The sequence below is a fragment of the Balaenoptera borealis genome (assembly GCF_965194805.1).
Source record: "Balaenoptera borealis genome assembly, chromosome: 13".
Taxonomy (NCBI): Eukaryota; Metazoa; Chordata; class Mammalia; order Artiodactyla; family Balaenopteridae; genus Balaenoptera; species Balaenoptera borealis.
The window spans coordinates 67,426,804-67,454,163 of record NC_138870.1 but is presented as its reverse complement, the minus strand read 5'-3'; the positions used below and the strand labels follow the sequence as shown (position 1 = coordinate 67,454,163).

Sequence of the window (27,360 nt, the reverse complement as noted above, 5' to 3'; positions counted from 1 at the left end):
CCTAATATTCAAGTTTTTTCCCTTTTAAAATGTCTATTGCTATTTAACTTTTAGCCATCTTTTAAAAAAAAACACTAAAATGTCTTTAAATTTCTGATTTTCTCAATGTGGTATACATGAAAATGCCTCAAGTAATTATTAGGCCTTCAGTGCCTTATACTCTTGCTTTTTGTCTTCACCATCTCCTTTTTAATTTTAAACATGGCTTACTTTCAAGTTTGTTTATTGTTCTATATGTATTTTATCCCAAACAGAAATTGAAGAAGAATAATTACTTAAGTAATTAAAGCATGATAGAAAAATATAAAAAAAGAAAATAAATGCTATTCAGATTTTCAGGCATGGAGCTAGCTAGCCCCATTTAAAACTTTCATAGACTCTCTTTATCCATCTCTATCCAATATATAATTTTCTAAAAGTGAGTTTATATTTAATTTTCTGGTTTATAACCTACTTTCTAAATTATACATTTTTAGAAATATTTCTGTGTTAATGAATTTTGGGTCCACTGTGTGAGTTTGTGTGTACATGTGTGAGTACATGTGTACATCCTGAAGTTTATTTTCCCAGTTGTCTGATGATGAATATTTAGTATATTTTCAATTTCTCATTGGTGGATATTACACTATGTATATCTTTGCTCACTCATGACATTGTATCGTTCGGATTGTTTATCTTAGAGATTTCAGCTGCAATTTTATATGTTTTGCCCAAGATAACATGCTGTTCTAATGCTTGTTTATGCAAAAGATATTTTCAGTAAAGTCTCTAGTATATTTAATATAGAAGACTAACCTTGAAAGTACTCCGGCTGACACACATGTTACATTCATAATGTGATGATGTCATCTCCCTTCTCTGAGGCACCCATAGAAAAATCTGTTTTACTCTGTGTGTTAAGAAAATTTGTCAGTTGTTTGAAATATTAAACAGTATTTGTATTTGCAGGTAAATGTTGCTATTATTTGTTTAAATTAGTGATTAACTCATTCATGAACAAATATATGAATCATTATTTATCATATGCCTGGCATAAGGTCCCTGTGTGCATGTAGTGTGTAATCTAGAGGAGGTGGCAGTGAGTGTTAGATCTAGAGTAAGATGAAATTTTTTACTAGGAGGACTTAACCTAAAATGCCAGGATAGACATCCCTGAGAAAGCTATGTTTAAGTTACAGGAACTTAAGAGATGTCTTGAGTCTTTCATGACCCTGTTCCCTCCTTGTTTGTCTTCTGAATGCTCCTGTTCAGTTTCTTTTTTTGATCTGTTTCTTTCTTAAAGAAGAATGTTCCAAAGTTCTCTGTGTCTCTGTTTTTTCTTTTCCATATCATTCATTCTTAGAGTTTCAGCTGTTCTCTTTTTATATGATCTGTTCTCCTTTTTATATAATCTACATTTTATTTTTGATGTTGTCAGTCTTCCACTTACTAAACTACAATCTCAGGGTCTTCTTGTGTTTACTCCTTCCGCTTCCAACATACAGTCAATAACTCCTATCATGCACACCTGAAAAAGAAATACTCCCAAACCCATACTACCTTTTTATATATTCACTTAACAGAATTAAAGGCCTACTTTGTGTCATACACTATTAAGTACTGGGGGGGATATGCTCTTAAACAAAAGAGATACCAACGCTACCTTCATGGAGTTTAGAATAAAGTGAAATTGCTTAGCCATCAGGAAAGTGCAAATCAAAACCGTAATGAGATACTACTTCACACCTAATAGAATGGCTATAATAAAAACAACAGATAATAACAAATATTGACTAGGGTATGGAGAAATTCCATCCCTCATACACTGCTGATGGTAAAGTGGTGCAACCATTTTCAACCACTTTCAAAACAGTCTGGCAGTTCCTCAAAAGGTTAAACATAGAGTTGCCATATAACCTAGCAGTCCTACTCCTAGGTGTATACTCAAGAGAACTGAAAACGCATGCCCACACAAAAACGGTATGTTAATGTTTATAGCATCATTATCAAAATAGCCAGAAAGTGGGAACAACACAAAATGTGCTGATGAATAAATAAAATGTGGTATGTTTTGTTACTGAAATCAGTGGAATGTTATTTGGCAATAAAAAGAAACTAAGTACTGATACTTGGTGCAACATAGATGAATCTTAAATACATTATGCTACGTGAAAGACACCAGTCACAAAAGACCACATATTGTAGGATTCCATTTACATGGAATGTTCAGAATAGGTAAGTCTATAGAGACAGAAGATAGATTAATGGTTGCCAAAGGCTGGAGGTATTGAGGGGAAATGGGGAGTGACTGCTAATTGGTATAGCATTTCTTTTTAGGTTGATAAAAATGTTATAAAATTAATTGTGGTGATGGTTGCACAACTCTGGATATACCAAAACCTTTTAATTATATACTTGGAATGGGTTATTATATAATGTGTGAATTAATTTACAATAGGCTGTTGTATTTTTAAAGAATGAAATTAGGTATTTATCAGTGTTCACCACTAAAAATTGAGGCACTGGCAGAGGCTTGGTATTCATCTCTGTAGTTATGATGACAAAGAAGACAGCCAGTCATTGTCCCTGGCCTAACACAGCTTGCAGTGTATAAGGGTATATAGATAAACATAAAGAAATTTACGTTTATGTCAGTTATGTGTAATGATATGTAATGGTTGTAGTACAAAGTGATGTGGAAGTTGATGAAGGCACATCTCACCTCGATTTGGGGAAGGGGAAGGCTTCCTGGAGAAAGTTATTGTTTAAGCTGCTCCGTGATGAGTAAAAGTTAGCCAAAGTTGTAAGGGAGGGGAGGGTACCGGAAACTATTTCAGAGAGAGGGAATAGTATGTGCAAAGAGCTGGAGGTGTATAGAAGTGTTGAAGGATTTTAATCAGGTTAAATGAGACAGTCAAATTTTCTCTTTAAGAAAAATCACTTTGGCTGCAGCGTGGAGAATGCAACTGAAAAGAGGACAAGACTGGAGGCAGGGAGACTAGTGACTAGTTCAGGAACTTGAGGAGTCTAAGAGAGATGAACTAGCTTAGTGGCGGTGAAGTTGGTAAATAGTAGATGAACTCAGGACATATTTAAGAAATAGAATTGGTAGGAATTGGAAGGGATTTGAAGTGAGGGAATAGAGGCAAAAATGTGGGTGCACTTGGTTTCCGGTTTGGATGACTAGGAGAATGGAGTGCTTTTCACAGGATGTGTTCATTCAGTAAATACTCTGTGCTTACTGTATAGGTCAGGAGCAGAGTATATTTGAATGCTATTGGGGGAGACAGGCAGTAAGCAAGAAATTACAATCAACTGTGAAATGTATGCTAAAGGACATATAGGATATTGAGGGGAGGTGGCCTACTTATAAATAATATACAAAAATCTTGTTTGGAGGGTGTTTTGTTTTGGAGTTAGCCTGTTTTCTTAGATCTATTTGAATACCAAATAGAAAAGAATTTACGAGGCTACAGGAAAACCACAGGATAAGGATTCATGATTAGAGTTTTTAGGGCTTTGGTGAACTGTCCAAAACTACATGCAAAGTTTTGTGTTTGATTTTCTTTGCCTTTCACTTCAGAAGAATTAATTAAGAACTTTTAAGTAAGGTCAGATTTATTTTTATGATATTGTGGAGGAGGGCAGAGTGTGTCTTTTTAGGGATATGGGGATGTGGAGAGCTAGAGCACAGAACTGTTGGAGAGCAATAAAGGAGTGGTAGTTGGAACAATCTAAAAGTCTTTCATTGCCTGAAATAATGGTTTGTGAAAATAAGGTCATAGGTTAACATGAGAGGTGAGAGTACATTTCTCAGAGCATGTTGGATTTTGCTAAGAATTGTACAGTTAAAGAATTCATTCAACAGTCTCTGGCAATTCCTTGGTGGTCCAGTGGTTAGGACTCTGGGCTTCCATTGCGGTGGGCACGGGTTTGATCTCTGGTCTGGGAACTAAGCTCCTGAAAGCCGCACAGTGCAACCAAAAAAAAAAAAAAAAAAAAAAAAAATCCTCTAACTTTCTTCGGTTTCTAAATTTAGTAAGCTGTGTTTTCAGGGAAAATAAAGGTAAAATATTTTTTCTTTTTTGCTCAAAATATTACTAGAGTTGCTTTGAGTATTTGTGACTTTTTTGCATATTTTAATGTTTTTTTAAAGTTGCACAGGTAATGAGAAAAGTAGCAGTTCTACAAAAAGGTTGTGTGGGTTATTTTGACCTTGAGCAAGCATCATTGGGTTTGTTTTAGCTTAAGTGAAATAGGAAATGGTTATTATATATTTTTTTGCACTCTCATAGTTCTTTGTTTATTTGTTTGTTTATTCATTTGTTGTTTTTCCCCCCACTAGAAGGTAACCTCAGTGAAGGCAGGACCTTGTCTGTCTTGCTGACTGTATCCTCAGAACCTATGACAGTACCGTAGTAGGGGTGTATAGACATTTAATGAGTGAACAGTAAGTGACGTCTCTCCATCAGTCTGAGAAATTTAGAGATGATTATGTTGGTATCATTAATCATGATTATGTACACACCCAAGATGCACTTTTACTATTTACTTTGCAACTTCTGGTAACTGTTTCCATCAATCTAATTTATATTCCTCCCAGTCATCTCCCTCCCTTGCACAAATTTACTGACTCTCCAGTGTGTGCTTTAAAAAACAGTATTGTTTTATTACTGCCAGCGGGAGTGGCCTTCATGGGGTGGTGGGTGCACCCGGCTCAGGGTATGTGTTGGCTGTGAGGGGCAGATGATAATTGGGAGGCTGAAGGAAAGGGAGTGGGGCTGGAGGCCAGGCCCAAAGGCTCCTCCGATTTACTTCTGGGAAGAGGTGGACTTAATAAAGGAGTCATGGCAAGCTATGGCCAGGCCGCCAATAAGATTAAGAAATTCTTGGAAATCTAGCTGCCCATCAGAGTCGAGGTCCAGTTTCTTCATCAGGCGGTCAAGGACACCAGGGTCCTTCTGGTTCTTTGTGAAGGCACCCAGCTCTGTATTCATGAGGATAAGGAACTTGGCCTTGGAGAGTTTGCTGTTGTTACCGTCCCTTCCAGCATGCTTTTGGAAAACAGCAGTTAGAGACTCGATGCACCGTTCAGTCTCTGTAGGGCTGGATATTTTTGCCATGTCGGAGAGGAGCGAGGCATGGGACTGCGAGTGGGGAGCAGCGCGGCGAGCCTGGTTACTATATATATTAAACCTTAATTCAAAATTACCGTGGCATTTTTTCCCCTTTTTAACCCACCCTTGACATGTAAAGCCAATCTTATTGTGGAGTGGGGGGAGATTATGTGTATGTTTGTTTTATGTGTGAAATGGACTGATGATACATAAATTGTTCCCTTTTAAATTACACTTAAGTGTCAGAAAGTTAGTTGCAAGACAGTATGTATGATGCGATTCCATTTGGGGGGAAATGTTTGCGTAGAAAAAAATCTGGGGAAATTACCCCAACTATTAATGGTTATGGATATTTTGGATTATGTCATCTTTGAATCTTTTACAAGCAGAAAAAAGTGATGAAGATGAATCTGAACTGGAGAAAAATGCCTAAATGGCTACTTCCAGTAATGTATTCAGGATTAAATATAGAGACATTGACATAATGAATGTTAGTTTGCTAGTCTGTGTCCTCTCAAGGAAGCTGGTGTTTTAAATATTTATTTCTATATTATGCCTATCTTTTCTCTGAACCTTTTATTTCATAAGGAAAGATTGATTGCCATTATGATGTACACCTTGGGAGAGTTTTACAAGTAAGAAAATGAATTAGGGGTTTAGTTGGATGTATTTTGAAGCTTTTGGCAAGTAGACTACCAAGAAAATATAAGCATAATTTCCAAAAAAGCAGATAGTTTTGAGGAATAAAGGGATTTTAAAAGATAGAAAAGCAATTTTTATACAGTGAGCTCTTTTGCCTTGTTTTATATGAATATGAAAATGATGAATTTAATGATGAATATCTGTTTTAAGAATGAATTGAAAAAATGGCCTCAAATCTCTAAGAATAGAATCAGGAATGGTGAAGCTTAGAGTTATGTGAATTTTGTGAAAATATTTTTGAAGACAGTGAAAAGAGGGCTTTTAAGAGTTGTGAAATGGAGCAAGAGGAAATAACTGATGGCACAGCCCTTAATTTACACGTACGTTTGTTAAAAATGGTCTTCTACTGTAAACAGCAGAATTCTAATATCCATTATTAAGCGTATAGTTTTAGAAGAGGTTATGTTGATCACTAGACGCCCATTTGAGTTTTCTGAAAACAAGTTTTGTGTTGACCTATCTTTACTTCCTTTTTTGACAAGGTTGGCAAGTTCAAATGAGGGAAATGTTGCAAACCTAGTGTAGCTTCATTTTGTAGTACAGCACTTGGACAGGCTCTTGTTAGATCTTTGCAGTTAACATGACAAAAATCTGACATGAATATTAGCAGGATTGGATGGATTAACCGCTGGATGAACCACTGTATACACATCAGTCTACTGATTAATCACTCAGTGTCAACCCAGAGGAAGGACTAAAGTGTAGTGGTCCTTGTGTTCTTGACCCTATCTTATTCAACATTTTAGGAGATTAAACTGTAGAAGCTGAGAGAACTCTAAAAAGTGTGAAATAGTAGGTTTTAAACAGTAAAATGAAAAGATAATGGATATTAATGTAAAATTCTGCATTAAAACATTGATGACTATAGGTTGGTAGAGACCATCTTTGACAAACATGAGAAAAAGGTTGCTTGAAAGTTTAAAAGGAAGCCCGGTGTCTGACAACAGTATAATCATTTTAAAATGTACTAATTCAGTGTAAAGCTAAATTAGTATTTAGTCTAGATTTTTAAAAAAATCTGTTCCTTTATACTGTTAGATCACATCTGCAGAACTGTGCTGGTTCTACAGTTTGAGATTTGTCTACTGTTTGAGCAGATCTTACCAGTTACAGCCTTTTTTTGATTACTCACCGGTGGAATGGCTTTGTATAATAAAATTATTTCTACCGAGGAAAACCTATATTCCAGTCCTTTTTCTAGATTTGTTAACAAATGTATACATAATTATATACACACAGTTGCAGTTCTTCATATACCTTAAGACCCCCCAAATCATCAGATCAACTATTTTCTTTTGAGCCCCTCAAAAAAAAAAGGGAGCCAGTTTTTAAAGCCACATACTTAACCCGTGGTATTAGGAGAGCCACTAGTAGGAAAATGGTAGAAGGACCTCTTGCACATGTTAGTTAGGATTCTTTGTTTTAAGTAAGAAAAGCCCATTGGAACTAGCCTAAATAAAGTAATTCACTGTAAGGTTATAGAGATGTCTTATAGAATCTGGGCTTCTGGAATGAATTAGATCCAGGAAGTATATGCAGCCCAGGAAGTCTTCTATCTAAGTTTCTCATCATTTTTTCTAGCAATTCCACTTTATTATTTTTTACAGCAAACTAGATTTCTTGTTTTCCCAGTTCTGAAGGCAAAATAAAAGGGCACCAACAATTTCAGAATTTGTATCTGGTCTATATATCCAGAGAGATTGATCTCCTTCTGAGTTCTAATTCCAGATTCCCAGGAAAGGGACCAATTGATCCACCTTAGGTTATTCATATATCATCTGAGGTCATCAACAGTAGCTGGTGGGGTTGGGTGTCTCTGAGCAAACATACCTACTCTGTCATTCTAAATAATGTATTATGAGGAAATGAGGAAGACAAAGCTAGAATTAATAGGTGAGTTCATAAAGAAGCAAATATCGATTGTATAAATGCACAATCTATAAAAATGAAAAAGCATAAATAAACGTTAAATCTTAAATCAGCAGTTCTCAAACCTTTCTGTTTCAAGGCCCCCTTTATACTCTTAAAACTTGAGAACAGACTACAACAAACAGGGCAAGTAAAACTGGGGAAATCTGAATAAGATAGATGGATTATATCAATGTCAACGTCATGGATATAATATTACTGTATACAGTTTTCACAAAATTTTACCGTTAAGAGAAACTGTGCAAAGGAATATCTCTATTATTTCTTACAACTACCTGTGAATCTATAATTAACTCAATAAAATAATATTAAAAATTGTGTTTATTATTATTTTTTGTCTATTATTATTTTAATGTAAAAAAATAGTGAAGAACCCAAAGACCTTTTTTGTTTATGTTGGCTGTCTTCCAGTATTTAACAAATTAGAAAGTAAAGCTCAAAAATCTTTAAAATTTTATTTATTTAAAAATAATAACTCATATGCCAATGTAAATAACATGTTTATGAAAGATAAGCATTTTTCAAGTCAAAAAATTTAATTAAGAAGGGCATTGTTTTACATTTTGCAGATTTTAATGTCTTGCTTAATAGAAGATAAATGGATTCTCGTAACTATTTCTGCACATAGTCTGTTGTGATTTCACATATTTAGCTTCTGAAAAATTCCACCATACACTTGTGAGAGAATGAGAGTATTAACCTTGCTGGACTTCCTGTAAGGGTTTCAGAGAACCTCTGAGCTAAATAAGTGAAGGGATATATAATACCATGTTCATGGTTTGGAAGATTGACTATTATAAAGAAGTTAATTCCAAACCAATCACAGATTCAACACAAGCTGAACCAAAATCCTGTGTGTGTGTGTGTGTGTGTGTGTGTGTGTGTGTGTGTGTGTGTGAAAAATGACAATCATATATAAATGAAAAAGGCCAGATATAGCCAGGTTAATCTTTAAGAACAAAAAGGTGAGAGGGGAGGGACAGATTGGGAGTTTGGGATTGACATGTACACACTGCTATATTTAAAATAGGTAATCGACAAGGACAGCACAGGGAACTCTGCTCAATACTCTATAAAAACCTAAATGGGAAAAGAATTTGAAAAAGAGTAGATACATGTATATATATAACTGAATCACTTTGCTGTACACCTGAAACTAACAAACATTGTTAATCAACCCTACTCTGATATAAAATAAAAATTAAAAAAAAAAAGAACAGAAAGGTGAGAGGACTTATTTACTTTGATGGAAAATAAATGGAACTCAGTCAACCTGTCCATATGGAAAAAGAGTTGACACCCTATACTTTGCACCATACACAAAGATCAATTTGAGACGGATTGTAGATCTAAATGTGAAATATATAATAATAGATATTGAAGAAGGTAACATATGAAGATACCTTCATAAACTTCAGGTAGGGAAAATATGTTTAAACAGGACACAAAAATCATTAACCATAAAAGAAAAGACTGATTAATTGGAGTACATTAAAATGAAGAATTTCTGTCCCTCAAAAGATAGCATTAAGAGAAGTAAGCTTCAGAATGGGAAGATATTTGTCTCACATACAGTTGACATAGGGCTTATATTCAGGGGTGTGTATGTGTGTGTATGTATGTATTAAACTACAAATGAGTAAGAAAAAATACACAATCAGGCACATCACAAAAGAAAATATTCAAATGGTGATAAATGTTCACCATTAATATTCAAATGGTATTAAATGACAAAAAATTATTCAATATCGTTCATCAGAGAAATACAAGTTAAGATCACAGTAAGGTGTTAGTACATATCCACCAGAATGGCTAAAATTTAAAAGACTGATAATATTAAATGCTGAGAAGGATGTGGAGAAACCAGAATTCTTATACACTGCTGGTATAAGAAGTATGTGAGATTTCAAATGAATTCAAATATTTTTAAAAGTTATCTCTTTTGCTAGGTTAGACATGTATAATACCAATGGAAACATTTACTCTGGATTACTACATCTTTTTTAATAAATTTTTTTTAATTAAAAATTTTTTTTTATATTTGGCTACATTGGGTCTTCGTTGCTGCACCTGGGCTTTCTCTAGTTGTGGCGAGCGGGGGCTACTCTTGGTTGTGGTGCATGGGCTTCTCAATTCTGGTGGCTTTTCTTGTGGAACACGGGCTCTAGGCGCGCAGGCTTCAGTAGTTGTGGCACATGGGCTCTAGAGCACAGGCTCAGTAGTTGTGGCGCACGGGCTTAGTTGCTCCGCAGCATGTGGGATCTTCCCGGACCAGGGATTGAACACGTGTCCCCTGCATTGGCAGGCGGATTCTTAACCACTGTGCCACCAGGGAAGTCTCTGGATTACTACATCTTTTAAAGCTGAAATTTCACAAGAGAATGCTGAGGCTCCTTATTAAACTGATTCATTATAAAACTGTTAGAATTTATATTTATAGAGGGCAGAGATTCTCTTATACTGATTAGTTGGTGCTTGAACTATGAGTATTTCATGAATTTAACAATGTTTGTTGAGTTCTTTGTATGTGCCAGGCTTGGTACTAGGAGCTAAGGAATACAGACAAACTTTTGCTCTCATTAATCAAATGATCAATCAATGTTGAGTATTTTGAAGGAAAAGCATAAAATATTGTATATGTCGAATATATTTCATTTAAAAATACATAATAAAGGGAAAGAAAGGTTTTGAGAGTTTGGATGGAATCTCTGTGGAAGTGATGGTTGAACTGAGAGCTGAAGGATGAGTTGGTATGACTTGGTAAATTTGGTAGAGAGTGGAGGGGTAGAATCTTGAGGAATAGGTTCTGGACAAAGGAAACAACATATAAAAGCCCTTCATAGGAAGGAGGAAGGGAGCAAGGCCCAAGGAAGAACCCAATGGAAGTGTGACCAGAGCACACTGATGAGAAGAATGGTACCACAAGAGGTATAGAGAGGTAGGTCGAGGTCAGATCTAGTAGCACCCAGTAAGTCCTATTAAATCCATTTCATACTGAGAGCTCTAGAAATGCATTGGAGATATTTAATTGCCTTAATATAATCAGATTTGCATTTTTAAGAGACAACTGCTGCCTATAGAAAGGATTGAGGTGTGGGGGAGGAGGGAAGAGGGAGTTCTACCAGGAGGCCAATTCCAGAGGCTATTGCAATAGTTCAGACAACAGATCTTTTCTCAGGTGGCTCTTCAGTTGAACACTGGTATTTTACAAGATGTTAAAAGGTATGCTAGGTGGGGGAGGGTGTAAGATTTCTGTGGTTTGTATGTTTGAGATGATTCATAAAACAAAGGTAAGGTAGAATTTTTCACAGTCTTTAAAATGTGCTGAAGGAGGCGAGTGAGGAGGGAGCTGAACCCAGGTGATGGAATGCAGTCAGGGTTTTGGGCCTGAAGGAGGTTTAGTTTTAGGAGATGGAGAATAGTCTGTGAAGGAAGATTGGGAGGATGCATGGTGGCAAGCCTAGAAGTTTAGACTTGGTGTATAAATTGGTAAAGAATATAACACTGGAGTGAATGAATTAAGGTCCACTGGAGGAAATTTATTTGATTGTTATGGGAAATAGCAGCTTGGAAGCCATTTTAGTAGTTCAGCTCAGAGATGAAAATATTCCTTCCAGTCTCCCTTTGATTTTATTTGATACTGTAGGTTTCCTATTTACCAAGAAAGAGTTGGATTTTGGATCAGTATTTTATCATTTTTATCTTTAGAATTCTTTGCTAAAGTTACAAAGTGATTTTTATTAGAAGTTAGGAATTGATACATTTTTTTTCTGCTTTCCAAGTCAGTAATATTAACTTTCTTAGCCACTAGCTGCATTCTCTATTTTAATAGAGTTGCATATACTGAATACTAAATTGAGAAATTTTTAAATAATTTGAACTGATAGTATTCAGCTTTGTACAATGACTAACCCTCAAAATTGGAGGGTTGTTTTTTTTATTCATGTGTTCTAATGCATTAACTCTCATATGTTCTGATGCATTAACTCTCATTTTTTTAGGAGTGGAATTCATAGTGGAGTAAACAAGATTTAAAGTATTTTAATTTTGTGTAGCTCTTACAAAGATCAGAAAAAATTTTTTTAGGACAAAGTAATTAATGGATATTATATTTTGAAATAAACTTTGAAGGTACATTTTAATTGTCATAGTTATTCCATCCAGTTCTGTTTGAGTTGGGTCTTTTAGACTAACTCACATAGGCCCTTTTCTCACCCAGTAAGCTCCTCTCTTCTTTAGTCCCACCCAAATGATAAATATGATTTGTTGTCAGTTTACAAAATGATTCCTCCCCTTTTTATTGTGAAAATGATATGACATTAAACAGAGGCTATGGTTAAGGCGTAGAACTTTTAGTTTGTAACAGGTTTTATAAAAACTGTGGGAATTCACATCTCTCCATCTTCAGAGGGACTGATCTCATGGGAATAATAAATAGTAAACATAAATAATAATGTTTATATAATAAACACTGTTTTAGGCAGTTATATTGTCTCACAACAATCATATGAGGTAAATATTTTTAATCTTATTTTTCTGTTATACCAATGAAGAAAATGAGATGCAGTTGTGACTCCAAAGTCACAACAAAGCTTATACATTGCAGAGCTGGGAGTTGGATCTGGGTAGTTTGACTCAACATTGTTCTCATAAACAGTGTTATAGTGCCTCTGGGCTACTTGAATCACCAGATTCTACCTCTCTTGGTATCCTAAAGAATCCCTGGGGCTAATTATAGTTCAGTAGATAGGCTAGAGCAGATCTGGTAGATCAGTTATCTAAAGTGTACCCATGGGGTATGCCAAGAAGCTCTCTTTATACAGCCAGGGAACACCAAGGTTTGCTTTTGCCAGCTAATATTCTCTACTGTCCCAGAGCTTGCTGTTTATGATTGTAGGTGCTATTAGACAAGAAACATAGGACCCTGGCTGATAGTGGTATAGTTAATTTTTGAATTATCAGTCCTTGGTTATAAATACCTTTACCTGAAATATAGTAACTGAACATATAATGACTAAAGTGTAACACAGAACTAACAGGTCACTGGTTTATATTAGTATTTTATGATTCTATTAAGTTCTTTAAGATGTTCCTTTTGTCAAAAGACATCATGTAAAAAGCCTTATTAAATGCTTTTGTCTCATTTTCAATTTACATGAATGGGATCATATACCTGCTTTTCTGCTAGCTTCTGCTCTTCTATTAAGTCATTTTTTCCATTACTAAAAGCTTGTTTGTTTTCATTGGATAATCTGATTCCAAGTTTAGAACTTCTGCGTTTTACAGAACTGTGGATGACAGGCAGATAAAAAACAAAAAGACTACAAGAAAAACCGTTACTAGTTTCAGTAGAAAATTCAAAGGCATCTGTTGTTTTCTGTTATTAACTGTTGTCTTCCTATTTTGGAATAAAAGTAAAACTAGACCCTAGTTTAGGTATGGCAGTTATCATTGATACTTAACAGTACCACAAGCATTATGCTCTTTGAAGATTTGGAATAAATACAATGCTTTGGGTCATCATCCTGTTTTAAATAGAAGTAAATTTTAGGAAAGATTCTACTCTTTACTCTGCAAGACACTGTGAAATTTAACATTGTTTAAAGAAAGCTTTATATAGGAGAAATGAATTATGAGTTAGTATCCTAACTAAACATTTCCAGTCCCAGAGACCCATTTATATGAAGAAGCCTTCTATTCTTTCAGAAATTTACTGTAGCAAGTAGTCTGATTGCTCCTGAGGCTAATAGTGGAGATCACTCCCTTTAAAATGCTATGAACCCTTATTAACCAATACACCATAGAGTATAGCGGTCTTCCAATTTTTAAAGAAAATAGATTTATTTTTATATACAGTAATAAAATGAGGTTAAGTCCACCATTAGTGAAAGTAGACAGTAGTAGAATGAAGGTGCTTGCTCTATTTACCAATTTCTTGTTTTCATCTCCTCCCAAGGAAATATTCTATACTTTAAAATTTTTATTGTAAACTTGATGATCTTTTTTGTTAGTACAGGCTGAGTATCTTTGGACACTCAAAATTTTTCCCCCCAATTTTGAAGGTAAATTTTATGTTGTTAGCTGTCTTTGAAAGCTAAAGTATGTTTATCATAAATGAAGAATCATGAGCAATGAGTTCCAGTAGAACTAAGAAAAGCATTAGGACTTGTCTTAATTTCTTAGGGTAATTGGGAAGTTTATCAAAAGGCATTTTACTTCTCTTTGTTATCTTTTTCACAAGGGCTGCCTTCTAGATGGCAGCTACACTCCTCCCACCTGCCTCTCTCCTGTACTAATATACTTTAGAGACCTTGAGTGAGAGGAGCCAGAGAATTATTTTAACCTATATTTACATATTAATGAAATACATTTTAAAATTGAATTATGCATGAATTAAAATAAACTTAATTTATGAAGTATAATCAGTCTTATATACAATAAGCAATGAAAAGCCGTCTGATTTTTTTCTATTGATATTTGCTGAATGTTCACATTTTTTTAGTCTTTTTTTCTTTTTAATTTTGTTATATATAAGCCCTATAGAGAACTTGGAAAATACTACAAAAAGAAGAAAGCAGAGAGAGTGAGAGAGAAAAGGAAAAAAAAGGTAGTCCCTTTACTCTATGTTAATGAATTTCCTTGCAGTCCCTCTACCTTGCATAGGTGTATGTCTGTGTTTGTGTGTATTTTTCATATACTCTCAATTGTACTGTTGATACCATTGTTACCATTAACATTGATACTCTTGTTACCATTAGTGTATATTATTAAGCTCTAGTGGTGCTATCTTTAGATTAGTGGGCTTTTCAATTTTATTTTGTTAGAATATTTACACAAATTTGCAGAATGACCTGTAAAAATTGTTTGATGGGTTTTAAGTATACCAAGCAGGAATATAATAGCTGTAGTGAAACATGAATAGAATTAGTGAAGAAAGGTTATTTTGGTAACATGGCAGCTGGAAGAAAGATTAGCCAAGCCATCTGTGAATTGAATTACAGCATAATGTGTTAAAGTGGATTTTCAAACATGAATTTTTGCTATTTTAGGTTTTGGAAATGTTTTTGTATTTGTGTTTAAACTTGGGTGGTCTTGGTATTCACTTCAAGCAAAGTGAAGGTGCTTCAATGTGTCTTGAAGAATTAAACAATAGTTCTTTTTTCACCTTGCTTTCTGCTTTACATCTATACCACACTCTTTTATTTGGCCCTTTTAAGTACCTAGAGCTATTTGCCTTTCAAAGAGCTGAGTAGGAAGCAAGTGAAGTCTGCAGATATTTTCAAGTTTATTAAACAGCCAATTGCTTATTAAAATGTTATATTGTAGAGTGGTGTAGGTTTTGAAAAAATAGAGAGCTAGTAAAATATAGAAGGAAGAACTTCTACAATTGGAGTCCTTTCCCCTTCAGAGTCTGTTAAGTAAGGATAATAATATTCTGTATCAGGGTTCTGGGAGGATGAAATGGGGTAGTGTAAATGAAAGTATCTAGTACAGCCTTTCCTACCAAAAGGGAAAGGGAGCTAATATTTGCGTAACTGCTGTTTCAGACCTTTTGCTGGGTGTTGGAGGCCAAATAGAAAGTACCTGCCTTTGAGTTTATATCTAATTATGAGTCCATAATGAACGTATCTGATATGACTTTAGTCATTTAGAACATTTTCTCTGTTTAATTAAACACTACATATAAATGGAATCATTTTATTCTATTCCAGCAGAATTGGGACGAAAAGGGAAGAACTTTTACATAAAGATAATTACTTTCCTGCTTGTAGATGATATACACCAGCAGATTTTCAGGGGAAAAAATCTAATGTGTGGGTGGAAAGGCAGAGTTACTGAGTAGAGGAGAAAGTGTGTCAGCTAGACAGTAATAGTTGTGTAGTGTGGTTTCACACACATTCTTTTGAAGAGCTGTGAATTCATGATTGTATTTATATTTACCTTCATTTTCTTGAAGGATTAACTGTAATAGCAAAAAGGATAAAATACAGCATATACACATGAAACTGGAAAACAAGATATGGACTTAAATTATCAAGGTCCACACTGTGGTATTTAGAATAATACAAAAATTTAAGTTCTTCTTGACTGATATTTTGGTAGAACCGGTTAAAAATTACTTTATAAGGTTAACAGCATGGAAGCAAAACTTTCAAAAAAAGACTAAGTTACTTTGAAAGTTCAACCTCCATATTTTACCTCTGAAAGCTGTCTTTTTTTTTAAAAATAAATTTATTTTTTATTTTATTTATTTTTGACTGTGTTGGGTCTTCGTTACTGTGCGCGGGCTTTCTCTAGTTGCGGCGAGGGGGGCTCCTCTTTGTTGTGGTGCGTGGGCTTCTCATTGTGGTGGCTTTTCTTGTTGTGGAACACGGGTTCTAGGCGGCAGGCTTCAGTAGTTTTGGCTCATGGGCTCTAGAGCGCAGGCTCAGTAGTTGTGGCACACAGGCTTAGTTGCTCCGCGGTATGTGGGATCTTCCCGGACCAGGGATTGAACCCGTGTCCCCTGCATTGGCAGGTGGATTCTTAACCATTGCGCCACCAGGGAAGCCCCGAAAACTGTCTTTTTTGTATCAGGTAAATAAATGCTTGTTGAATTGAATTTTATAATTTAGAATAAGAATCTCATACTTTTTTTTTTTCAATTTAGGAATCAAAGATTTCAAAAACCTAGCATTTGCTAGAAAAATTGGACCAGCTGTGAGGATTAGATGAAATACTATATAAAAATGATGTATAAAATGCAATACTAATAAAAGGGCTTAAGAGGAAATGTCAGTGTTTCTAAACATTGGTATTGATATTATCAGTAACAGCTGAAGCTCAGAGGAAATGTGTTTTTTGATAGAGAACACTAATTATAGACTTGAAATCCACTTTGAATTTTATATCTCTCTTAGAGGAATTGTCATGAGTATAAAGTAGATGACACTCTATCCAAGTTGAACAAAGTTGTTAGGGAAAAAGATCCCAAATCTAACTAGACCTATCAGGATCAGCTGACTTTTGTAGTCTCTTCCCTTTGCTCGTCAATATTCTAGCTGCACTTCCTTCAGACCTTTGAATATCTAAGCTTTTTCATACCTCTAGTCTCTGTGCGTTTTCCCTTTGCCTGAAACAGTCTCTCCACCTTTTGGCTAACTCCTATTCATTAAGCTTTGTGACTTTCTGAAGCAAACCTTCGCTGATTCCCTGTTTTATTCTCCTCAAACCTATCTTTCCCTGTTACCACCCTGTTCTTTCATATCTCTTCTTTTAGGGTGTAATTATGCATTTATTTGTTTATTTATTTATCTACCAGTGAAGCCCAAGCATTTATCATAGTGCTTGACTCATAGTGAATTCTCAGTAAATAATTGTTGAATGATTTAATTTTAAAATTCAGTAACTTCTCTTTGGATTTAAATCCAATTTTTACTTTGCTTCTTTTTCTCTTTCTCACTGTCTTTCTTTTTTGGCAGATTCAGATAGTAAATAGCTGTTATTATTACTGCTTGGTAGTATTTACCTTTAAGAGAGCTATGCAATTGTCCTATGCTTTTTTTTTTTTTTTACAATGTATACATATTAAATATTACAATTTTATTTGTCGATCATATCTCTGTATAGCTGAAAAAACAAAATATTTTTGAATAAAATAATTTAAAATGAAAACGTTTTTGACAATGAGAACACTACAAATCAAAAGTTCTGGAAACTGTGCCAGGGGGACATTTCTAGTCTTAAATGTATGTATTAGATAAGAAGAGAGGATGAAAATTTTATAACCACAAAATTGAAAGTCTAAGTAAAATGAACAATTTTTTAGCAAAATGTATAAAAACTGACCCAAGAAAAATAGAATATACACTAATTGTTAAAGTAATTAAATCAGTGGTTAAAACCCATTTTGGGGGTGGGTGAATCCCTGGGCCAGATTGTCTTATAAGCATATGCTACCAAACCCTCAAGAATAAATAATTTCAACCTTATTCAAAAGGTTTTGAACAAGAGAAAAAGGAATAAAACTCACTAACTTATGAGGCTTCCAAAACTTTGATTCCAAAATCAAACAAGGATAATACAAGAAGGAAACATTTCAGGCCAAACTCATTCATAAAAAGAGATGTAAAAATGTTGAATAAAATTTTTTTAACTGAATCAAATAATGTTTAAAATCATAATACATCACAACCGTGTAAGATTTATCTCACAAAGGCAAGGAAAATTCAATACTAGAATATCTACCAACATAATCACATTAAGAAAAGGTAGAAAAAGTACGTAATGAACAAAATAGAGACATAAATCTTTTGATTAAAAAAGCATTAGGTACTTCAAAAATCTTATCAAATAGAAATAGAAGAGACCTTCTTAATAGCCACCAAAAACTTTATCAAACATTGTTCTTATGGTGAAATAGAAGTATTTCTTTTTTTTTCACACACACACACACACACACACACACGCACACATTGTATTTTATTTTTACAAGAGATAAATAAACTGACACCAAGCATTGTAAATGGATGACCACAACAAAAGCAACAATGATTGCAATTACCAAACACGAAACACACTCATACTATGTCATAATATTGACATTCAGTCCAGTAATCCTCCACTGTAACAGCTCCTTTACTTTGCAGTGAAAATTGATTTGTATATTTTTTGCCTCTGAGTCCTTGTGCGATTTTTTTTTTTATTATTCAAACAAAGTCACAAAAATTATAATCATCCTCACCAGGTCACTCAGTCCCATGTAATTAATTTTTTTTTCATCTTGATCTTTTGTTAGCACTTTTATGAATTCATCAGTTTTCCATTAGAGTTCTGAAAATGCTTATTCATTCAGTTCAGCAGTATAGTCAGTTACCAGAAATCTGTACTTGTCAGAGTCTTTTCCATGAATTCCTTGAAGATGAAACCCTTTTATAGGAACATTTTTGCAAAAGCATCAGAGTACACCAAGAACTGTCTGTTTTGTTTTGTTTTGTTTTTTTCTTGTAATGACTCCAAAAAGTGAGGAGCAAGTTCAAGCAAGCTTTTTGCTTCTGCAAGAGAAGTGAAAACATTTGGTCACACAAAAACTCATATGCAGATTTTATAATGACTTTATTTATAATCATTAAGAACTGAGAACAAATCAAATGCCCTTCAACTGTCGTGTCAACAATCCAAATAGCTTTCAACTGTTCTTCAGAAACTATAGGAACCCTCCTGAACAGGATCAATTGATCTAGAGAAAGCTGACTCTTGAGCATGATTACTAGTGAGTTTTCACTTCAGAAGATGACCTCTGTTTTTCTGGTTCATGTGATTAGGTATCTCAAGCAGTCACTTCTGCCAAGAAGCTTATCCTAACTTGTTCCCGATCTAGAGCCGTCTTGAGTGTTGTCCTTGAACTCTTGCATATTTCTGTAACAGTTCTGTAATTGTTTATTTACTTGACTGCCTATTCCACTAAAATATAAGGTCCTTAATTTTGTCTTTGTAGCCTGAGCACCTAGCATAGTATGTAGAATACTGATTGCTAGATATTCAGGAAATGTTTAATGGTATGAAGAATTCTCTTCACAATGACCAATTTCAAAGACTTCATCTTCGGGCTTTGAATAGAAGTGGACATTTTGAAATTGCTCTTCCTAATTTATTTGGTGCATAGATATACAGGTTGAATAGTTAAATTAAGATTTTTAGTAGGTGGACAATCCTATAATATATCACTGATTGCCGGCTTGATTTGGTACATCTGCGGAGGCTATTCAGGAGCCACCTTCTTTCTGTAAAATTCAGTGTGTATGCTTCCCTAACTTGTATACTTAAGTTAAAGATAATTACCATTCCAGATTGCGTGAAGATTCACTCTGGAAAATATTTTAAAATCCGAGACAGAAACTTAACTATTTTTAAAAGGATATATTATGGGTATTAGGGTTTAGGGCTGTTAAAGCTATAACTGTAAGAAGCTTTGTTGTTCATTATTTTAAGTTCACTGCTATTAATTTAAAGGCACATTTGTAGAAACATGTATGTGTATTTATTCAACAAATACTTGTGTGCCTATTACCTGGTAGGCACTATTTTAGACACTAGGATACATCAATGAACAAAGCAGACAAAAATTCCTTTGCTTGTGGAGTTTACATGGGGCTTATGTTCTGTTTCTGTATGTTTTTATATGTATGTGTCTAGATATGACACTATTATAGGAAAAACAGCATAATAAATGGTTTTAGGGTTTCGTATTTTAGCAGAGGACTGCAATAAAATTGGAGGATTGTTACCAACCCATGATTGTCTGTAGCCTCATGTCACATATGTGCCTTTTGGAATTTTTTTTCACCGTTGCTTATCCAGAATGGGGAGGACAAATAAATTTTAATAATCAATTAAATTAAACTGACATTCATTGTTTTGGCATGTGCAAAGCACTCTGCTATAAACATTGTAGGGGGAAAGGGGACTAACACAATTTGTAACTTCAAGACGTGTATAAAGTCTAATAGGGGCAAGTCAAGTGCAAATATAATTAATTCCACGCAGGATAAGAGGAAAGGTGCAAACACAATGCCAGTTATTTTCAGAAAGGGGGAATGTTAACACGAATCAGTGGCTAAATGAAAACAAAACAAAACAAAACACATCATCAAATGTTGGTGAGAATGCGGAGCAATGGGAACTCATTATTGGTGGAGATATAAATTAGTACAGTTACTTTGGGGAAATGTTCATCAATTTCTTATAAAAGTAAATATACATCTGCCCAGAAATTCTGTTCCTAGTGTTTGCCTAAGAGAAATGAAAACATATGTTCTGAAAAGACTTGTACCAGAATGTTCATAGCAGCTTTATTCTTAATAGTTGAACTGGAAACAGCCCAGGTGTTCATCAGTAGAGGAATGGATAAATAATGATATCGCCATACAAGGAAATAGCCACTCAGCAATTAAAAGGACAAACCACTGATACCTACAGCTACATGAATGAATCTCATGAACATCTTGCTTACAGAAAGGCTTTCACATAATAAGGGTATACCCTAGAATTCCACTTACATGAAATTTTTAAATAGCCACATCTTATTTATGGTGAAAAAAAGAAACCAGTAGTGGTTGCTTTTACGATGGGGGAGTGGGAGTTGACTAGAAAGTGACGTGAAGGAACTTTCTGTAGTGATGTAGGTTCTAAATATTGATAGAGGTTTGGGTTACACAGGTTTATGCATTAGTTAAAACACAGTGAATGTACATTTAAGTTCCTTGCATTTCATAGTATGTAAGTTTTGCATCAAAAGAAAACTAAACAAATATTGAACTCTAATTAATGATACACATGCTGAAGTATTTAGGGAGATAATTTACTAATTATCTATACTAATTTCTACGGCCTTACTTTTTTGGTACTTTTTAAAGTAGCTGGATTAATGGATGGATAAAGGAATGATGGATAAAGGGTAGATAGCTATATATGCCAAGCAAGTAGTAACATGTTAATAATATAATCTAGATGATGGATACATAGGTATTCACAGTAAAAGTCTTTCAACTTTGCTGTATGTTTGAACATTTTTATAATAAAATGTAAAGGAAAAGCGGGAAATACTATACATGGAAGGTAGTGTCAATAAATATTTTTGTGTTTTCTGTAGTTTTTAGGATGTAGAGGAATGGAAAGAATTTTTGTTGGGGCTGGGGTGCAGTCTAGGCAGAGGTATAGGGAAAGCATTATAGGAGGAGGGAGCAACATTACAAGAGATACCAGGATAAGAATTGAACTAGTGAGTAGTCCAGGTTGGCTGACGCATAGGGTAAAATATTGAAGCATAAATATAGAAAAGTAGAAGGCATTTGTGTAATAAGTCACTAGGAATTAGTTTTGGAATGGTGGGACATTTCTTCTCCCAAACCAAAAAGAGAAGAAGGGAGATGTAAGAACTTTTAATGTGGGAACAGTGAGATCTTAGAAGATTGCCATTGACCATTTCAGTTTTCTTGATAGTGTAAAAGTATAGCTATTGGATATTTATCTCAGGTGACATTGTGGAGCAGTAGGATTTAATATAAGGAGACTGGAGGAGATTTGGAATGGTAAATACAATGTGATAGGAATTCAGGGAAAAGAGAAGGAGAGTAGAATAATACAGTGAGGTTAGAGTGACGTTATAATGGACCAAATTAATATGGTTTCATAATATTTCTAGCATTGCTTGACAGCATCTTTATAAGAGCACAGAGAGCAAATGGATGATACTCCTCAGCCCTAAAGATTGGCAAGAAATTCTGGGGTGCTGAATGAATAGTTGAAATAGAGTAGGCAAGTAAAGCCTGTGAATGGTAGACTGGGGAGAATTGGAAGGGGTCAAGAATCAGGAATTCACAATGAGCACCAAAAAAGAAGAGATTCAGTCCAAAGAGGGAGGAAGATGTAGAATGGGACACCATGTTCTTCTCTGGGAATTTCAGAATTCTAAGATCTTAGAGGTGACACATTTGGAAATGGTGGCATTGTCTTCCATCTAATCATATAAGCCAGAAATTTAGGAGGCATTCTTAAGATGCTTTTTCTCTTAATCACTATCTCAATAAGAATGTCTAAATTCTTGAGTTTTCATTGTGAAGATAATCTAAAATATATGACCATGGGTAGCCAGGAAGATGGGTATTTCTATCTACCCATGAATACTGCTTCTTAGTTTCAGTTGAATTTTACAAATGAATACTGCTTCTTAGCTTCAGTTGAAGGCGTTTGCATTTGCGTTGGTGTTGGTGCCAAGTATAACAGATTTAACTGTCAGCAACAAATGCGGAAAGACCAAGATGGATTTAGTGAAAATGTCATGTTTGCAATTGGATGGGGGTAAATTTCCAGCCAGTTGACATCACAGACCCCTTTACAATAAAGAAAAAAGTCATGAGAAAATTTATAAATTTGTTTAGATTTACATATATACTAAGGCATGTATAACGGCCTAAGTTTATGTTAGTAGCTATTTAAATAACATAATAAAAATAATTTCAGTTAATTTTAGGGAAGTTTGTGGGAATTTTTTTTTCCTTTTCGAGGAATCCCTTTATATTACTCATATTTGACACATATTGTTTGTTGTACAGAATACATTTAGTCTCCTTAGCCTGATCTGCAAGGCCAGCCACAGTCTCCCCTCTTATCTCCACTTAATTCTGCCTCATCACCTATCATCTCTTCTTGCACTTTATGGTCCTTCTGCAATACCACACGCTCTCTATCTGATATTCTACTCCCTACCTTTTAGGAATATTCTTTTAGCCTTCACCATTTCTTTATTCTTAAAGACACATACTCCTAGAAGCTCTGACTCCTCTCTCTCTAGGCTCTTCCTATCTTCTCAGCTCCTACAAAGTAAGGTACTTGCCATGTTAAAGTATTTCCTATTTGGCTCCCAATTAAAACCGTGTGTTTCATATGGATCTGTATCAATCATGATTGATCTTTGTATGCCCAGCATGTTGTATCACAATAAATGATAGATGTTCAGTAGTTACTGAAAAGATCTGAACCATGCTGGTGAAGGGTATTAAAGTCCAGAAACTGCTTTTGCTCTTCTGAAAGATATTTTCTGGAGAAGGAAGACTATTGTTGTGATAAAACAGAGCTTGGGGTTTACCTTCATGTCTTATTTATATAATCTGTTCTCTTGTTAACATGAAATAGCTCTGTCAGAAAAGATTTCCCGGGACTTCCCTAGTGGCGCAGTGGTTATGTATCTGCCTGCCAATGCAGAGGACGCAGGTTCAGTCCCTGGTCCGGGAACATCCCACATGCCGCGGAGCAACTAAGACCATGCGCCACAACTACTGAGCCTGTGCTCTAGAGCCTGTGAGCCACAACTACTGAGCCTGTGCGCCTAGAGCCCGTGCTCCGCAACAAGAGAAGCCACCACAATGAGAAGCCCGCGCACCACAACGAAGAGTAGCCCCTGCTCGCTGCAACTAGAGAAAGCGCGTGCGCAGCAACGAAGACTCAATGCAGCCAAAAAATAAAAATAAATAAATAAATTTATTTTTTAAAAGAAGAAAAGATTTCCATCTGTATTAGACATGACTGCTCCACTGAGCTTTACACACTAAGTTTTGTGAAATGAACTTCTACTTTCCCTGTGTTTGCTTTTGAATTCTTGAAAATTAAATCACAAAGTAAGTTATCAGGATATCTTATTCTAAAGACATGAGCATGCAATGTTGTAAGTAAAATATAAGTAATGTAAAAGTGAACTGTTATCTCAGGGTCTTTGCTCATTTTCTTAGGGTCACTATTTTTTCCAGAAGCTCTGAAATGATCAGCACTAGTTGCATCACATGATTGTTCTCTTAATCACCCCTATGCAAGGAAAACATTGCCAATAACATATGTTAGTTCCCCTTTTCTCAGCAGTTGTCAGTTTTTTTTTTTTTTTTTAGGGGAATCCCTCAGACACTGGATGCTTTTGGTTTGAAATATTTCCTGGGAGAAGTTGAGAGTAAGGTTAGCTTTTTTTTTTTTTCTAATAGTAATCTTTTATTTATTTATTTATTTTTATATTTATTTTTGGCTGTGTTGGGTCTTCGTTTCTGTGCAAGGGCTTTCTCTAGTTGCGGCAAGTGGGGGCCACTCTTCATTGCGGTGCACGGGCCTCTTCACTATCACGGCCTCTCTTGTTGTGGAGCACAGGCTCCAGACGTGCAGGCTCAGTAGTTGTGGCTCACGGGCCCAGTTGCTACGCGGCACGTGGGATCCCCCCAGACCAGGGCTCGAACCTGTGTCCCCTGCATTAGCAGGCAGATTCTCAACCACTGCGCCACCAGGGAAGCCCCAACAGTTGTCAGTTTTGATGTTACTTGGTTAGGTCTGTCCTCTGCGTAATTTCTCTAATCATTTTTTTTCTCATATTGGAAACTTTCTGACCTAAAAAATAGCTAGAAAATAAGCATTATTCATGGAACTGGAACAGATGTTGCAGAATGCACACGCTTAAGCACAAGTACTTTTATTTTACTGAGAAGTCCTCATATAGTTTCTATGTACTCTATTTTTTTTTCTCTTCAGGTTTTTATTAGTTATCTATTTAATACATATTAGTGTATATAAGCCAATCCCAATCTCCCAATTCATCCCTCCGCCACCATCCCCACCCCGCTTTCCCCCCTTGGTGTCCATATGTTTGTTCTCTACATCTGTGTCTCTATTTCTACCTTGCAAACCTGTTCATCTGTACCATTTTTCTAGATTCCACATATATGTGTTAATATATGATGTTTGTTTTTCTCTTTCTGACTTACTTCACTCTGTATGACCATCTCTAGGTCCATCCATGTCTCTACAAATGACCCAATTTCATTCCTTTTTATTGCAGAGTAATATTCCATTGTATAAATGTACCACATCTTCTTTATCCATTCATCTGTCAATGGGCATTTAGCTTGCTTCCAGGACCTGGCTATTGTAAATAGTGCTGCAGTGAACATTGGGGTGCATGTGTCTTTTGGAATTACGGTTTTCTCTGGTTATATGCCCAGTAGTGGGATTGCTGGGTCATATGGTAATTCTATTTTTAGATTTTTAAGGACCCTCCATACTGTTCTCCATAGTGGCTGTATCAATTTACATTCCCACCAACAGTGCAAGAGGGTTCACTTTTCTCCGCACCCTCTCCAGCATTTGTTGTTTATAGATTTTCTGATGATGCCCATTCTGACTGGTGTGAGGTGATACCTCACTGTAGTTTTGATTTGCATTTCTCTGATAATTAGTGATGTTGAGCAGCTTTTCATGTGCCTCTTGGCCATCTGTATGTCTTCTTTGGAGAAATGTCTATTTAGGTCTCTGCCCATTGTTTGATTGGGTTGTTTATTTTTTAAATATTAAGCTGCATGAGCTGTTTATATATTTTGGAGATTAATCCTTTGTCTGTTGATTCGTTTGCAAATAGTTTCCCCCATTCTGAGGGTTGTCTTTTCGTCTTGTTTATAGATTCCTTTCCTGTGCAAAAGCTTTTATGTTTCATTAGGTCCCATTTGTTTATTTTTGTTTTTATTTTCATTAGTCTAGGAGGTGGGTCAAAAAAGATCTTGCTGTGATTTATGTCAAAGAGTATTCTTCCTATGTTTTCCTCTAACAGTTTTATAGTGTCCAGTCTTACATTTAGGTCTTTAATACATTTGGAGTTTTTTTTTGGTATATGGTGTTAGGGAGTGTTCTAATTTCATTCCTTTACATGTAGCTGTCCAGTTTTCCCAGCACCACTTATTGAAGAGACTGTCTTTTCTGCGTTGTATATCCTTGTCTCCTTTGTCATAGATTAGTTGACCATAGGTGCGTGGGTTTGTCTCTGGGCTTTCTGTCCTATTCCATTGATCTATATTTCTGTTTTTGCTCCAGTACCATATTGTCTTGATTAGTGTAGCTTTGTAGTAGAGTCTGAAGTCAGGGAGTCTGATTCCTCCAGCTCTGTTTTTTTCCCTCAAGATTACTTTGGCTATTCAGGGTCTTTTGTGTCTCCATACAAATTTTAAGATGATTTGTTCTAGTTCTGTAAAAAATGCCATTGGTAATTTGATAGGGATAGCATTGAATCTATAGATTGCTTTGGGTAGTATAGTCATTTTCACAATATTGATTCTTCCAATCCAAGAACATGGTATATCTCTCCATCTCTTTGTGTCATCTTTGATTTCTTTCATCAGTGTCTTATAGTTTTCTGAGTACAGGTCTTTTACCTCCTTAGGTAGGTTTATTCCTAGGGATTTTCTTCTTCTTGTTGCAATGGTGAATGGGATTGTTTCCTTAATTTCTCTTTCTGATCTTTCATTGTTAGTATATAGGAATGCAAGAGATTTCTGTGCATTAATTTTGTATCCTGTAACTTTACCAAATTCATTGATTAGCTCTAGTAGTTTTCTGGTGGCATCTTTAGAATTCTCTATATATAGTATCATGCCATCTGCCAACAGTGACAGGTTTACTTCTTCTTTTCCAGTTTGTATTCCTTTTACTTCCTTTTCTTCTCTGATTGCCATGGCTAGGACTTCCAAAACTATGTTGAATAATAGCAGCGAGAGTGGACATCCTTGTCTTGTTCCAGATCTCAGAGGAAATGCTTTCAGTTTTTCACCATTGAGAATGATGTTTGCTGTGGGTTTGTCGTATATGGCCTTTATTATGTTGAGGTAGGTTCCCTCTGTGCCCACTTTCTGGACAGTTTTTATCATAAATGGGTGTTGAATTTTGTCAAAAGCTTTTTCTGCATCTATTGACATGATCATATGGTTTTTCTTCTTCAATTTGTTAATATGGTGTATCACATGGATTGATTTGCGTATGTTGAAGAATCCTTGCATCCCTGGGATAAACCCCACTTGATCATGGGGTATGATCCTTTTAACGTGCTGTTGGATTCTGTTTGCTAGTATTTTGTTGAGGATTTTTGCGTCTATATTCATGAGTGATATTGTTCTGTAATTTTCTCTTTTTGTAGTATCTTTGTCTGGTCTTGGTATCAGGGTGACGGTGGCCTCATAGAATGAGTCTGGGAGTGTTCCTTCCTCTGCAGTTTTTTGGAAGAGTTTGAGAAGGGTGGATGTTAGCTCCTCTAAATGTTTGATAGAATTCACCTGTGAAGCCATCTGGTCCTGGACTT

The 27,360-nt window shown here is 35.3% G+C and overlaps 1 protein-coding gene and 1 pseudogene across 13 annotated transcripts in view; one reads left to right on the top strand and one right to left on the bottom strand.

Moving 5' to 3' along the window:
* PPP1R12A (protein phosphatase 1 regulatory subunit 12A) overlaps window positions 1-27,360 on the top strand; it is a 148,333-nt gene that overhangs the window by 10,167 nt on the left and 110,806 nt on the right. The gene's annotated exons all lie outside the window — the stretch shown is intronic.
* On the bottom strand, window positions 43-27,360 carry LOC309609793 (protein S100-A11 pseudogene; annotated as a pseudogene). The gene has a single exon. The product of its transcript is annotated as a protein S100-A11 pseudogene (transcript).